At 46.3% G+C, this 12,437-nt stretch overlaps 1 protein-coding gene across 3 annotated transcripts in view; it reads left to right on the forward strand.

Moving 5' to 3' along the window:
* The first annotated feature begins 1,720 nt into the window (after positions 1-1,720).
* Positions 1,721-12,437, forward strand: part of Tec (tec protein tyrosine kinase) — a 102,413-nt gene continuing 91,696 nt past the window's right edge. Inside the window, exon 1 of one of the 3 annotated variants that reach the window (XM_048414884.3) lies at positions 1,721-1,911. The gene's annotated coding sequence lies outside the window, so the exon portion shown is untranslated. Of the gene's footprint in view, positions 1,912-1,998; positions 2,089-2,164; positions 2,212-12,437 lie in introns of those variants that run through there. The other 2 variants (XM_048414883.3, XM_048414886.3) reach the window with 2 other exon arrangements.

Below are 12,437 nucleotides of genomic sequence, written 5' to 3' on the forward strand. Positions count from 1 at the left end.
TGGCGTCCTTTAAAGGCAATAGTGCTTATCTTTTCCAATATGATAAGTCAATATGATAAGCTCCCAAGTGTTCTCTCTCTCTCTCTCTCTCTCTCTCTCTCTCTCTCTCTCTCTCTCTCTCTCTCTCACACACACACACACACACACACACACACACACACACACACACTGCAGTATCATAGCTATAACCTGCTGTCTCTGCACATATGCCTTACTATTTTTTTGCATACAAGATTCAGTCCTCCCATTCCCAAGCACATGTGCATGGCAGGAAAAATGAAAATGAAAAATGAGCACAGGCAGGGCCTAGGGAGCAGAAGAGAGAAGGGTAGGCTCCCTCTGAGCCTGGCTCCTTTTGCTTTAGGTCCTCCCGGAGAAGAGGATTTAGTCACAAATCTGTGTTCTCCTTCCATCTCCACCCCACTTCCTAATGGGATGACTTTATGGGAGTCCTTTACACAGTCCTTAGTTCTTTCCCTCAAATGGAATCCTGTCACAGGACTTCTCAGGTCATCCCGATGACCACAGCAGAGATAGCACCGGAAGGCAGCACTTTGAAATCCCCAGCAGGTGTCAGGTAGGAGTCTTACTGCATTCGTCACCCCCACCCCACCCCAGTTTCATCTTCAGGTTGGCCGCCTGATTCAGGTCTCATCTGCATGGTCCCCTTGCTTGAGAAGTCGCCCTTCCTATCACTCTCTTCATCCCAGTGTGTTTCGGTCAAGACACCTCACATGTGAAATGGTTTCTTTGCTAACCTATTTATTGGTTTTTTTTTTCTCCCTTTACAGAGGAGAGAGGCTATTGTGGAGACCAGAGGTAGAGTCTTTCTCAATTGCTTGCTACCATATCATTTGAGATGGTCTCTTGTTGAACCTGGACCAGAATCTGGAGCTGGGTTAGACTGGTTGGCCAGCAAAATGCCCAGATATGCTCAGTTTCTGCCTCCAGCTTTGAATTGCAGGTGAAGAAAAGAAGAAAGGTGAAGAAAAGGTTTTTTTTGTTTTGTTTTGTTTTGTTTTGTTTTTGTTTTGGGGTGGGTTCTAGGTGATCAACCTGTGTTTACATGGCAAGCATTTTACAAATTACTCTGCTCTCTATTACAAAATCTTTTAGGGGGCAGAGCTCCTTCTTGTATTCCTGGGGACAATTCACAGACATTACATTCCTATCTTGTGTCCCTCTCCCTCTGGTCCTCACACCCCAACCCTGGGCATGGAACCACTAGTAGACCAGACTGGCCTTGAATGCATAGAAATGGGCTGCCTTTGCCTCCCAAGTGCTGGAATTAAAGGTATGGGTGACCATGCCTGTCCCACAGTACAGTATCGATGAGTTCAGATTACAGAGGCTAAGAGCAAAGACAGCTTAGACATCAAGGTAGAGATTCAAACCCAGGACCCTGTTCCTGTTAAGCAAACATTGTCCCCCTGAGCTACAGTCCCAGCCTTTTAAGGCCAGTTTCTCAATTCGCTAGCTAGGTGGCAATGGGCAAGTTCTGCACAGTATTTACTACAAGAGAATAGCTGGAAGGTTGTTTTCTACTCTTCAACGAGTTAACTGTTAATACACTAATAACGAACGTGATCCTATGCTATGCTCTGCTGCTTCGAGCTTGCCAGCCAAATGACCCATTCTTTTATCACCCCAGGGCACGGTGTCATCCGGTTCGCCCGCAGGCGCTAAGCGGAAGTGGAGGTCGGTTCCTAGTTCCGACAGGGCGCTCAGCCACCTACAGGTGTCACTGCTCCGTGCTCTCCCAGTCGGGGGACAGACGCGCCTTTTCTGGATGGTTCTCTTGGGAAGGGAAGTCGGGAAGCCCACGCCGCGGCTGTGTGGATAAAGAACACTGGAGTCCCGGCCACGCGGCTCTGAAGCAGCGTCTGGCTTCCTTGAACTCGCGGAAGGAAGGTGGGGGACTCGTGGTTGTGGACCACAGAGGGCAGGGGAGGCGCGGCGAGGGGCGGGGCCAGGGGCGGAGCTGGACGGTGGGCGTGTCGATGGGCACGGTCAACGCGCGCCCGGCTCGAGGCTCCGCAGTCTGGACGTCGCCCCGTCCTGGCTTGGCTTAGCCCGCGCTCTAACTAGGTAAGGACCCAGGGACTCCAGGCGGGGAGGACCGGACGGGATGAGCGCCCGTGGAGGTGGCACCCACCTGCTGGAGACTGACTTTGGTGGGATTGGGAAGGATCTTCTGCCTTTCGCGTTGAGGTGAGAGTGGACTCTCCGCGTCAGGTGAGAGACCCGTCCTCTGGCCAGGAAGAAGGGACCAGTGCGCTCCCCTGATGGCCGTGCCTTCCTTGTGGCTGCAGCCTCTCTCCGGGCTCTCGATTTGAGCCCCTTTGGACTTGGTTTCTGAGGTGAAACCATTCGCTGTTGCGTTCCCTCCTGAGTAGAGCAGCAGGCTGCTTTTCTCCTCTGCTTGTCCCGCGGTAAAGTTAGAATCCACGAAGATGGGTCCACAGTTGCCTGTGCCGAGCGCTTTACCCCGTCAGGTGCACTTATTTATTATTTATTTATTTATTTATTTACCCCTCTGGGAAGTGGTATTTGGATCTTGGTAAACAGGGGCGAAAAAAACTATGTGGACCTTGTCCCAGGACGGTGCAATCTTCGCTGGATCTTAAATTTCTTAACTTTTTCCTGTCATTGGCAAATAACAGTTATGTGTTTGTGGACTGGGTCCCATGTCGGGCCAGTCTTTGGGAACTGGAATATTTGATTAGACGAGTGGATCTCAGTGTTAAGTTGGAACAACAGGGTGGCTGATGGGTAAGTGGGTTTGGAGGCTCACCAGCATAGTTGTGTGCTTTTAAGCATATGCCTTACATTTTTCCAGTGAGTCCCCGTTTTCCTCTTAGGAAATTCTGACAATCTATCCCCTCCCCAGATAATTCTCTCTTACAGAGCTAGGGAGTGGTAGGAGGAAGCACCAACGTATCAGCAAGTCTCCCAAGCATATTGTGGCGTTTAATAGATTAGTTAACAACACTGGTAGCTCTTTGGTCTGCAAGACTCAACTGTAATGTGGAATAGTTTGATATTTATGAGGAGAGGCGGATAGAAACGTGGCTAAACTTATACATTAAGTATTTAAAAGCATTCTTTTTGTTCAGTTATGTTTTCATTGTTTAAGAAAGGCTTGCCCTTTCACCGGGCTCTTACTAATCAGATCACTATTCCTGTCTTTGACAACTCAGGGTGCTTTCTGTACTGTACTGTGTTTATGTTAATGGCCCCCATTCTTCCCACAAGGGTGTGTGCTCTCTGGCTTGTGGAACTGTGTGGGACAAGTATTGTAAACACATGCAAATCAATGCTACGCTCTAGTTGGCAATACCTTTGCCCTACATGGATCTTTGGCCTAGAATTTTCCTCTCTTCCCAAGTAGGAAAGAATCTAAAGTATGAATGTATGTTTTAGCATTGCCAAACTGTAAAGTTTCCTTACTTTAGTCTACATTAAGTTGTTCAGAGCAGGGCAGGGGCTATGTTTTTTTTTAATCAAAACTGTAATGATCAGTAGATGGTCACCTTCTCCCCTACAGTTGATCGTTAAAGAAGATTGGAGAGACTGTGGACAATTACTGGTCTGTTTGTATTCTTGAAGAATGACTAGCCTTCTTGCCTTCCTCCAGGCGTCCTAGGGTGCTGGGAGATTGAGTAGTCTTTGGGCCTCTAAACACACCTCTGCCTACAGGTTCTCCAGGCTGCTCTGGTTGGTGCCTCCCTTCCTTGCCCTGCCCTTGTTCTAGATTTTGGCATCTACTTCATCCTTCCCTGAGTCTTCACTCCCTTCTGCGGGAGATCATTTGTTGTCTACAGCATTAATAAGGGCACTGATACCCAGCGTGGTGCTGGCTCCACTGTGGATGTTCGGGATGTGTCTGTTGATGACATTGTCCCCGTAAGATGCTCTCTCGTCTTGACCAGTGTACAGCAGGTGAAACAAAGTCTTTCAAGTTGAAAACGTACCAACAGTTTTGGGAGACAGCTGTATTGGTTCAGTTAGGGTCCTCAGTGGAACATCTAGGTCTGTAAGAAAGGAATGAAATTGACTTGTGATCATCAGCAGAGGGAAGCTTATCTTGCTCCCTGTGATTATGCTATTAAAAAAGATCTGTTGGAAAAAAAACAACCACAAGCCACCTAGAGGAGAGGGTTTCCATCCATGCTTGTCTCCACCAAGGCCTGCCTTTATATCTCTGCCTGGGTCAGCCAGTCCTTCCTTGGGTTGGTGTATAACTATTAATTTCCTCTCTATGTTTTGTGTTATTGGAATTAATAACTGTTTGACTTATGTGTGTGTGTACTTCACATTAATTTAATCCACAACCCTTGACTAGTTGGTTTTCCAAGCCTTCCCTTAAAGGAATCAGGTCTTCTACTAATTTCATTTTTCCCAGGAAGCTGAAACTGACCTTCCTGGCTTACAGTACTCTGGAGAGGTGAGCTTCTATTTATGGGGGCAGCTGTCACCCTGAGGCTGTCCTGTCACTGAGAATCCTGGGACTCCCCATCCCTTCTTCCCTGTGCTCCATCTCCTGGTATCCGTGTAACTTCCTTTATTTTGGTGGACTCCTCAGAACTTTCTGGAAAAGGATGCATGGGATGTCAATCTTTCTGGGACTAAGAATGACTGAAGATACCTGTTTTCCCCTCAACATCTGTAGATTAGCTGAGTGTAGAATTCTGGGATGGAAATTTCAAAGGGTGGGTATTATTCAGGATCTTCTAAAGGACCTTCTGAGTCCTTAATCTTTATGCACAGCCTGAGTAGAGGCCATAGCCCTGCTGTGCTTTTCGGTGGGGGTCTGACATATTCTCTTGTTCTCTACCATCTCTGCGTTTCCTGGGCTGGGCTGTGCCTTCGTTTGCCTTTGTTTCCATCTGCTGTCCTGGGCCTTTGAGTCTGGGAATTTTTAGTTTGGGAAATATTCTTGAATTATTTCATTAGTGATTTTTTTCCTGTTTCTTCTATTTGTTGTTTATATATTAGGTATTTTAGATCAATCCTTTTAGTTTGTACCTTACGTAATTTATGTCTTGTTATTTCTGAAATCTTTTGGGAATATTTTTCTCAATATTAGTATCCAAAGTCTAACATTGGGTTTTTCAATGTCTTTGACATTGTTATTGTTGTTATTATTATTATTATTATTGCTATGTAGTTTATGCCAGCCTAAGCTGGCTCAAAGTCCATTCTCCTCCTGCCATAACCTCACGAGGGCTGAAATTATAGGTGTGTCACTATGTCTGGTTCTAATAATGCTTTTATCATTTTGAATTTAAAAGTTTTTTTTTGTTTTTCTCCAAGTAGGTACAAATGGGCAGTGTGTGTGTGTGTGTGTGTGTGTGTACATACACTTTTTATTTTTTCTTCTAGGATCTTATCTAGGGGAACCGATTGACTTTTGACTTTTGGACTAGAAGTGTGCCCCCACCCCACCCCACAGTCTCTGGGTTTGCAGAAGTGTAATGAAAACAGGCAGTGTGTTGGGGGGGGGTGTTCCTTCTGGTCTGGTTGCCCTGGGTTACCTAACAAGCTGAAGATGTGGGTGGGCTTTTTGGCTTTAGTTTCTTCTTAAGCTGATTCAACTGGACGTCCCAAGGAAGTCTGGGCCGGGCCAGGTGCTAAGCCTGTGGTGTCGTGACTGGGCCTTTTCTAGTTCTTTCTGGTGTGTGGGTGTGACGTTTAGGTCTTTCCTGGAGATGGGCAATGTATGTGACACGTGTGTCCAAGGTGCTATTTTTCTGGTAACTCTCTGGCCTTGGACTGTTGTGTTGTCCTTGTGGTCAGAGATCAGGGCGAGCTCCGATATCCTTGCTGGTATGGTGCGAGGGCTCTTCTGGTCTTCTCGGGGCTGAAGGAGTGCCTAGCTGTCACAGTTGAGACTGGATGTGGCGTCTCAGCACCCTTTCGTGCTGCTCGTCCAGACTTGACTGCAGAGAAGAACCGCGGCTTATCTTCTCCATGTGGGTGAAGGGGTGTTGGAAGGTCAGGCTGCCTTGTTTTCTTTTTGTAGTGTTGGGGATAAAACCCAGAACCTTGAGCACATTAGATGCTCCCTCATCCTCACAGAACTCAGCTTTCGGAACAGTCTAGTTAATCCCCTTACCTTTTAACTCCCACATCTCAGAAGTATGTGTTCAATTGTCTTCTCCTCACGCCGCAAATATGTCTAGTGTTGTGTTTTTCTTTTCTGATTTATATGTCAAAGGAAAAATACTTTTCTCTCTCATTTGATTTTATTAGGATTTTAGTGCGAGGTGGGGAGGTGGGGGTGTTAAGGAGATGTTTTTGATGCTCCTGCCTTTAGTGCAGGGCTGTAGATTTCCTCAGCAGCCGGTACCCAGACGCCAGCAGCTAGGTGTGAGTGGTGTGCTGTCTGTGTCCCTGCCTGTACCACAAGTACATGTTTGCTAACCAGTCTGCTGCAGAGAGTCTCACTGGGTGGACCTCAGATGGCTTCAGTTCTCTCTAGTCCACTACTAGTTGAGCAAAATTGTAGGAAGCCAAGTCCGTGTGTAAACCAGGCTTAGACCTGTGGGCAGGAGCTCACTAAAGGGAGCTCCTCACTCTAGAGGGAGCTCACTGGTGTTTGGGTCCTGGTCCTCTTTCTCCCCTCTGGGTTGTCTTTGAAGACTCTTAGTGGTCGCTTGGGCCACCACATGTCTTGTGTGGGTAATCTTTCAATTTGAAGGATGGTCCATGCGTTGGTGGTGACCGTGTGGCCTCAGGACTGGCAGATATGGTTTCTCCGGAGGCCAGCTGCCTTCCCAGAATCCTCTCTTCCTGTTCTCAACTGCATGCCCTTCTTGGAATGTGTACCAAGTTCCTGTTTCTGGCTGGCAGAACAGGGACACTGACTTAGCCTGCCCTTAGCAACTTTCCCGGCCCCAGCTTACCAGCTGAGTCATCGCTCAGGCTCCCTTCTTGAATTGTGACCTTCAGCATTTTTTTCCAAGAGCCTCACAGTCTCAGCATTCTCAGTGGTGACACACAGAGGGCTGCCCCCAGGCAGCAGCCTCCGCAGAAGCAGGAAGAGCATTTTTCCCTAAGCATTTTACCTGCAGGCTTGGCAAAGCGTTGGCCTCTTGGATGGCAGGTGTGCCCAGGGATGAGGAGGAGTGTGAGCAGTGGGCATGGCTCCAAAACAGCCAGCTTTGACTTGACCGTCTGTGGTGGCTGAGAGACAGGGACAACTATCAGAAAAGAGCCATGTTGCTGTTCCCCAGTGGGTGCCCACATGGATGAATGCTTGACTGGGAGAAGCCTAACCACATTGGTCTTATTATTATTATTTTGTCTTCATGATTGGTTCTCTTTATGTAGCCCAGGTTGACCTTGAACTTGTGGTCCTCCCGATTTAGCCTTAGAGGGGTTGAAATTACAGGAGTGTACCACCATGTCTACTGGGCCTTTTTTCCAAAGGGACTGTTTATGTGTATGTATTATCTATTTGTCTGTCTGTCTGTCTGTCTGTCCGCCATCCATCCATTTATTATCTAACTTTTGTTTTGATACAGGGTATCTCTACATAGCCCTGGCTATCCTGGAACTAACCACATACACAGGGCTGGCCTTGAACTCACAGAGACCCTTTTGTCTCTGCGTCCTGAGGGCCGGGATTAACGGTGTGCATCATCACACTGGGCTTTTCTCTTCAGAGTGAGACATAGTCTTCCTGAGCACACACTGGCCAGAAACTAACCCAGTGTAGCCTAGGTTAGACCAGGATACACCTAGTGTAGCCTAAGTTAGACTCATCCACACCCAGTGTAGCCTAGGTTAGACTCATGCACAGCTGACTCTCATGCTTAGAAAGGTTTGAAGCTGTCAAAGCCCCCTTAGTGTGTAGTTTGTTCACCCTACTGGCTTCTGCATTTCACGTTAACTGGTTTTGTTTTCTCAGCTGTATCATAGATACTATTCTAGAGAATATTAAAAAATATTAAAAAAATAATTGTATTAAAAAAATAATTGAATGACTTTTCCCAGATAATTGTAGATACTTTGCAGTTAAAAAAAGATCTTGTCATAATTAAGCATCCTCTGTCCAGTTGTCTAAATTCACTGTGTTCCTGTCTTGGGTTTACTTTGCTTGTATAGAAGGAAGCATAGAATCTTTGTGTTTTTCTGGGTGTATTGTTTCTCATATTAGTTAGAAATATTCCTCACAGAAACGTGTGCTGCTGTTGTTCATATTTTCTGCCTATGCTTTTCCTTAACGTAGTGCCAGACATTACCTTGGCTTTTGTTGTAAAGATGAACGACCTGTGTGTGTTTGTGTGTGTGTGAGAGAGAGGGGGGCGAGTACATGTGGTAAGATGGTCTCTGGTGAAAGGGGGGAGACCTTTGGATTCCAGCACTGTGTGTATACTCTCCTCTTGCAACTAGCTCTTTCACATCCAGGGTTAAATGCCTTTGGCATGCTTAGCTAGGGAGTATTAAAGTCACAGGCTTCAAATCCCCATCCATGGTGTGAGATTGGCATCCCGCAGATTTCTGTTGGATGTCCTTCTCCTTCTACCCCCATTCAGTGGCCAGCACCTTTACCCCTTCCCTATTATCCTGCACAGATATTTAGTCAGGAGTCCGAATTTTCCTTAGAGACCCCCGGCTTCCTCATGTGGTCACCACTATTAGATTTCAGTCACAGCCTGTTGTGACATCTTCACATGAACCAGACCAAAAACGGACTGGACTTTGTTTCTTTTTTTCTTTTTCCTATACAGGGATGATTTTAGGGTCCTACGCTTTTTTTTCCCTTTGGGGGGACAATTTTTCTTACTGCCCCATCCCGGGATGATCACTAACTACTGCTAGAGAATCACACATATAATCACCATGAAAGGGTCACCAGCCACGTGAGGGCATTCCAGACTTCCAGTTTCCCCCTCTTGGTCCTCTGAGATTGACATCATGACATGCGTGTAGGAAGAGTAGGTTTACACAGATGGCTTGAGGCTGTGTGTGCGGTTGTTGGGCTGTAGGTCAGATAGATGTACCAGTCAGAAGAACCTGGCAGAGCTGTGTGTGGTGGTGCACGCCTTTAATTCCAGTACTTGGGAAGCAGAGGTAAGAGGATCTCCGTGAGTTCGAGGCCAGCCTGGTCTGCAGAGCAAGTTTCAGGACAGTGAGGGCTCCATAGAGAGACCCTACCTCAAAAAAAAAAAAAAAAAAGGCAGTAGCAGGTGACAGGTCCATGTCTAGGGCCCTGTTCTTCTTGGGTATATTATTTGTTTAGACTTTTGGTAGGAAGCCTCCAAGGGTCAATAACAAAAGGTGGAGAGGTTTTGATGGTGACTCTGTAACTCTCTTTGTCTTTCGTACTGGGCCAGGGTATACCAGTCTTTCTGTGAAGGCATCTGAGGTACTTGGGAAACTCCAAGCCTCCTCCCCCATTCCTCTACTGGGCAAGCAGGGTTCAGGAAAGCGTGCAGGCCATCAGGGGCAGCTGAGACGGTTACCATAAAGAGCGAGGGCGGAGCAAATTCCTGCTTAGATCTCGCTCTCCAGACATCTTTCCTGCTATCTTGTTCCCATGTTTAAAGCCTCAGTTGTATTTCTAAGTCAGCTATTAACTGGAATTATGCTCCCATGCTTCAACTATTTCCATCTATTAAACAAAGCGTAATGACACATAATTAATAGCCCACTTCAGAAAGGTACACAGCCGAATGCTTGTAAAAAACTTTGAGCTTTTCTGAGGGTGTTTTATACACATGCATGGACAATGAGATGGCTTCTCTATTTGGCAAAGAACACCTGTATTGTGCCCATTTTATAGACAGGAAAAGTGAGCCGTAGAGGAGACGGTGTCTTGCTGAGAGTCAGAGGGTAAATTTAGCATAGTTGTCTATGGAGTTTTTTTCTCAGACTTGTTAGAATGATGAAATATAAACTGCCCCCCCCCGTCCGTCCATCCGTGTGTGTGTGTGTGTGTGTGTGTGTGTGTGTGTGTGTGTGTACATGCATGCTTGAGTAGTACGATTATACTGCTTTAACCAAATGCAGCATTTGGGGAACATACTCCTACTTCATTAACTTCATTAGGTCTCCTTCATTTTAAAAGAATTGCTTAAAAAGTCCATTAACTTCTTTCCCTCCTTCCTGCCTGCCTTTCTTTTCTTTCTTTCTTTCTTTTTTTTTTTTTAAAAAAGGCTTCTTATTTTTGTATGTATTTGTGTGAATTTAAATGCACCGTGTGCATGTAGGTGCCCACAGAGGCACAAAGGCATTGGATCTCCAAAACTGGAGTTATAAGGTTCCTGATGTGGGTGCTGGGAACTGAATCCAGCTCCTCTGCAAGAGCAATCAATGCTCTTAACACTTGCGCCAACACTCTTAGGCCTCATTAGTTTTCTTAAAGAATTTTAGAAACTTAAGGAATTCAGAGGGAAAAGTGTGTCTTCCAAGGTGATCTCAGAACTATTCTACACAAAACTATTACCTGGGAATCAGTGGGTGCTTGGGAGAAATGTTTTTAAGAATGATTATTCAAGAGAACGGAAATGACAAAAGGTGAGACATTTCTTAGGATTCAGGTGAGTGGACTTGTCTGATGATCATTTTAAAAATAGTTGATACAGAAGAGGCAGGTGCTGTCACAGTACCATGACCAGATATCTGATGGAAGCAACTTAAAGGGAAGAAAAATTTATCTCAGCTCATGGTTTCAGAGAGATTTCAGTCCATCATAGCAGAGTGAGTCTCATCATAGATAGGAAATATAGACACACACATGGAGGGAGAGGGAGAGAATTTTATATTCCATTTGTTCTATCTGGTATGAGGGAAATTCCACGGACACGGAGTTAAATTTATCCTCTGGTCTCCCGCAAGAAACCAGTCCTCTAAGCCCACTTCTCTACTTTTCCTGTCTGTAATGTCCATCATGGCAGCGCTCTCTGTCATGGCAGCCGCATCCATGGTGATGGGAGCCTGAGGCTGTAGCATGTTCCCATGGTGGCAGACAGAAAAGGGAGAGCTAGACTGGACGCAGACGTGAGTGTAGGCTTCAAAGGCACCCTCCCAGTGACCTGGTTCTGCCAGCACCACCTCCTAGAGGCTCCCTGCCTTCAAAATAACTCCACTGGCTTGGACCCAGGTGTTCAAAACACTAGCCGTTGGGGACATTTTGGATTCAATCATAATAGGTAGTTAGTGAACCATAAGTAATTTCACTCATTTTTTTTTCCTGTGATAGTTTCCCAAGATTTTATTGATATACCTTGAGAACATAGTGGGCTTAGAGAAATAGGTTCATCTGTGGAGTAGAAGACTGAGCAAAATTCTCCCAAGGTGCTCATCTCTTTAGAAGGATCAGCGAGGAGACAGGGTGCCACCTTTGCATCTCAAAATCCAAGCTAGCTAGTGTGGGTAAGCCCTTTGTTCTGGCTACTCTTCTGTCAACCTGACACAAGCTAGAGTCTTCTGAAGGATAAATGAGAAGATGCCTCCCTAAGATCAGGCTGTGGGGCATTTTCTTAATCAGTGATTGATGGGGGCAGGCCCAGCCCACTGTGGGTGGGGCCATCCCTGAACTGGTGGTCTTGGGTTCCCTAAGAAAGTGGGCTGAGCAAGCCATGATGAGCAAGCAAGTAAGCAGCACCCCTCCATGACCCCCTGTGTCAGGTCTTGTCTCCAGGTTCCTGCCCTGCTTGAGTTCCTGCCCTGACTTCCCTCGGTGATGAACTGTTACCTGTAAAATAAACCCTTTTCTCCCCAGGTTGCTTTTGGTCATGGCGTTTCATCAAAGCCATGAAATCCTAACTACAACAATATTCACCTGAGTGCCCCTTTCTCCCAGTAGTAAACATTTCACATGTTTATTGTGTCTGTATAATGTGCCATGCCCTCTGCTAAGGTCTACACATGGCTCAACACATTTACCTCTCTAAATAACTCTCAAGTGAGTAAGATTATCTTTGGCATTTTGTAGACACAGAGCCTGAGGTTCAGTGAGGTATCTTCTGAGCCTGGAGCTTCCTCCTTTGTGTGCTGCTGGGCCCCTTTCTCACCTGCTCGACATATTTGAAAGCCTGGGGTCAAATACAAAGTTCTGCCCCTCATAAAATGAAAGCAGTCATTTTCTTCAGGTGTGGCCCCAAACCCTCAGCCCTGAAGAGAGCCCGAGAACACTTCATGGCAGCAGATGGAGATACTCCGTGAGCCACGCTGACTCGGACATTTCTGCTAACAGGGCTATGGATGTGGCTCAGGGGTAGGCCTCGCAAGGCCTCGGGGTTGATCTCTAGCCATAAATCCATAGAGGGAGGCTTCAATACTCTGATTTCCCTGTATCACCATATCGTAAATGATTGATGAGAAGCAGCTAGGAACAACGTGAGATAATAAACGCAGCGCAACAGAATGCAGTGTAATTGATTCAGTACCGTGTCCCGTGTACGGCAGTTCGCAAAGTGAAATGT

The sequence above is a fragment of the Myodes glareolus genome, chromosome 8, assembly GCF_982192425.1.
Source record: "Myodes glareolus chromosome 8, mMyoGla1.1, whole genome shotgun sequence".
Lineage (NCBI taxonomy): Eukaryota > Metazoa > Chordata > Mammalia > Rodentia > Cricetidae > Myodes > Myodes glareolus.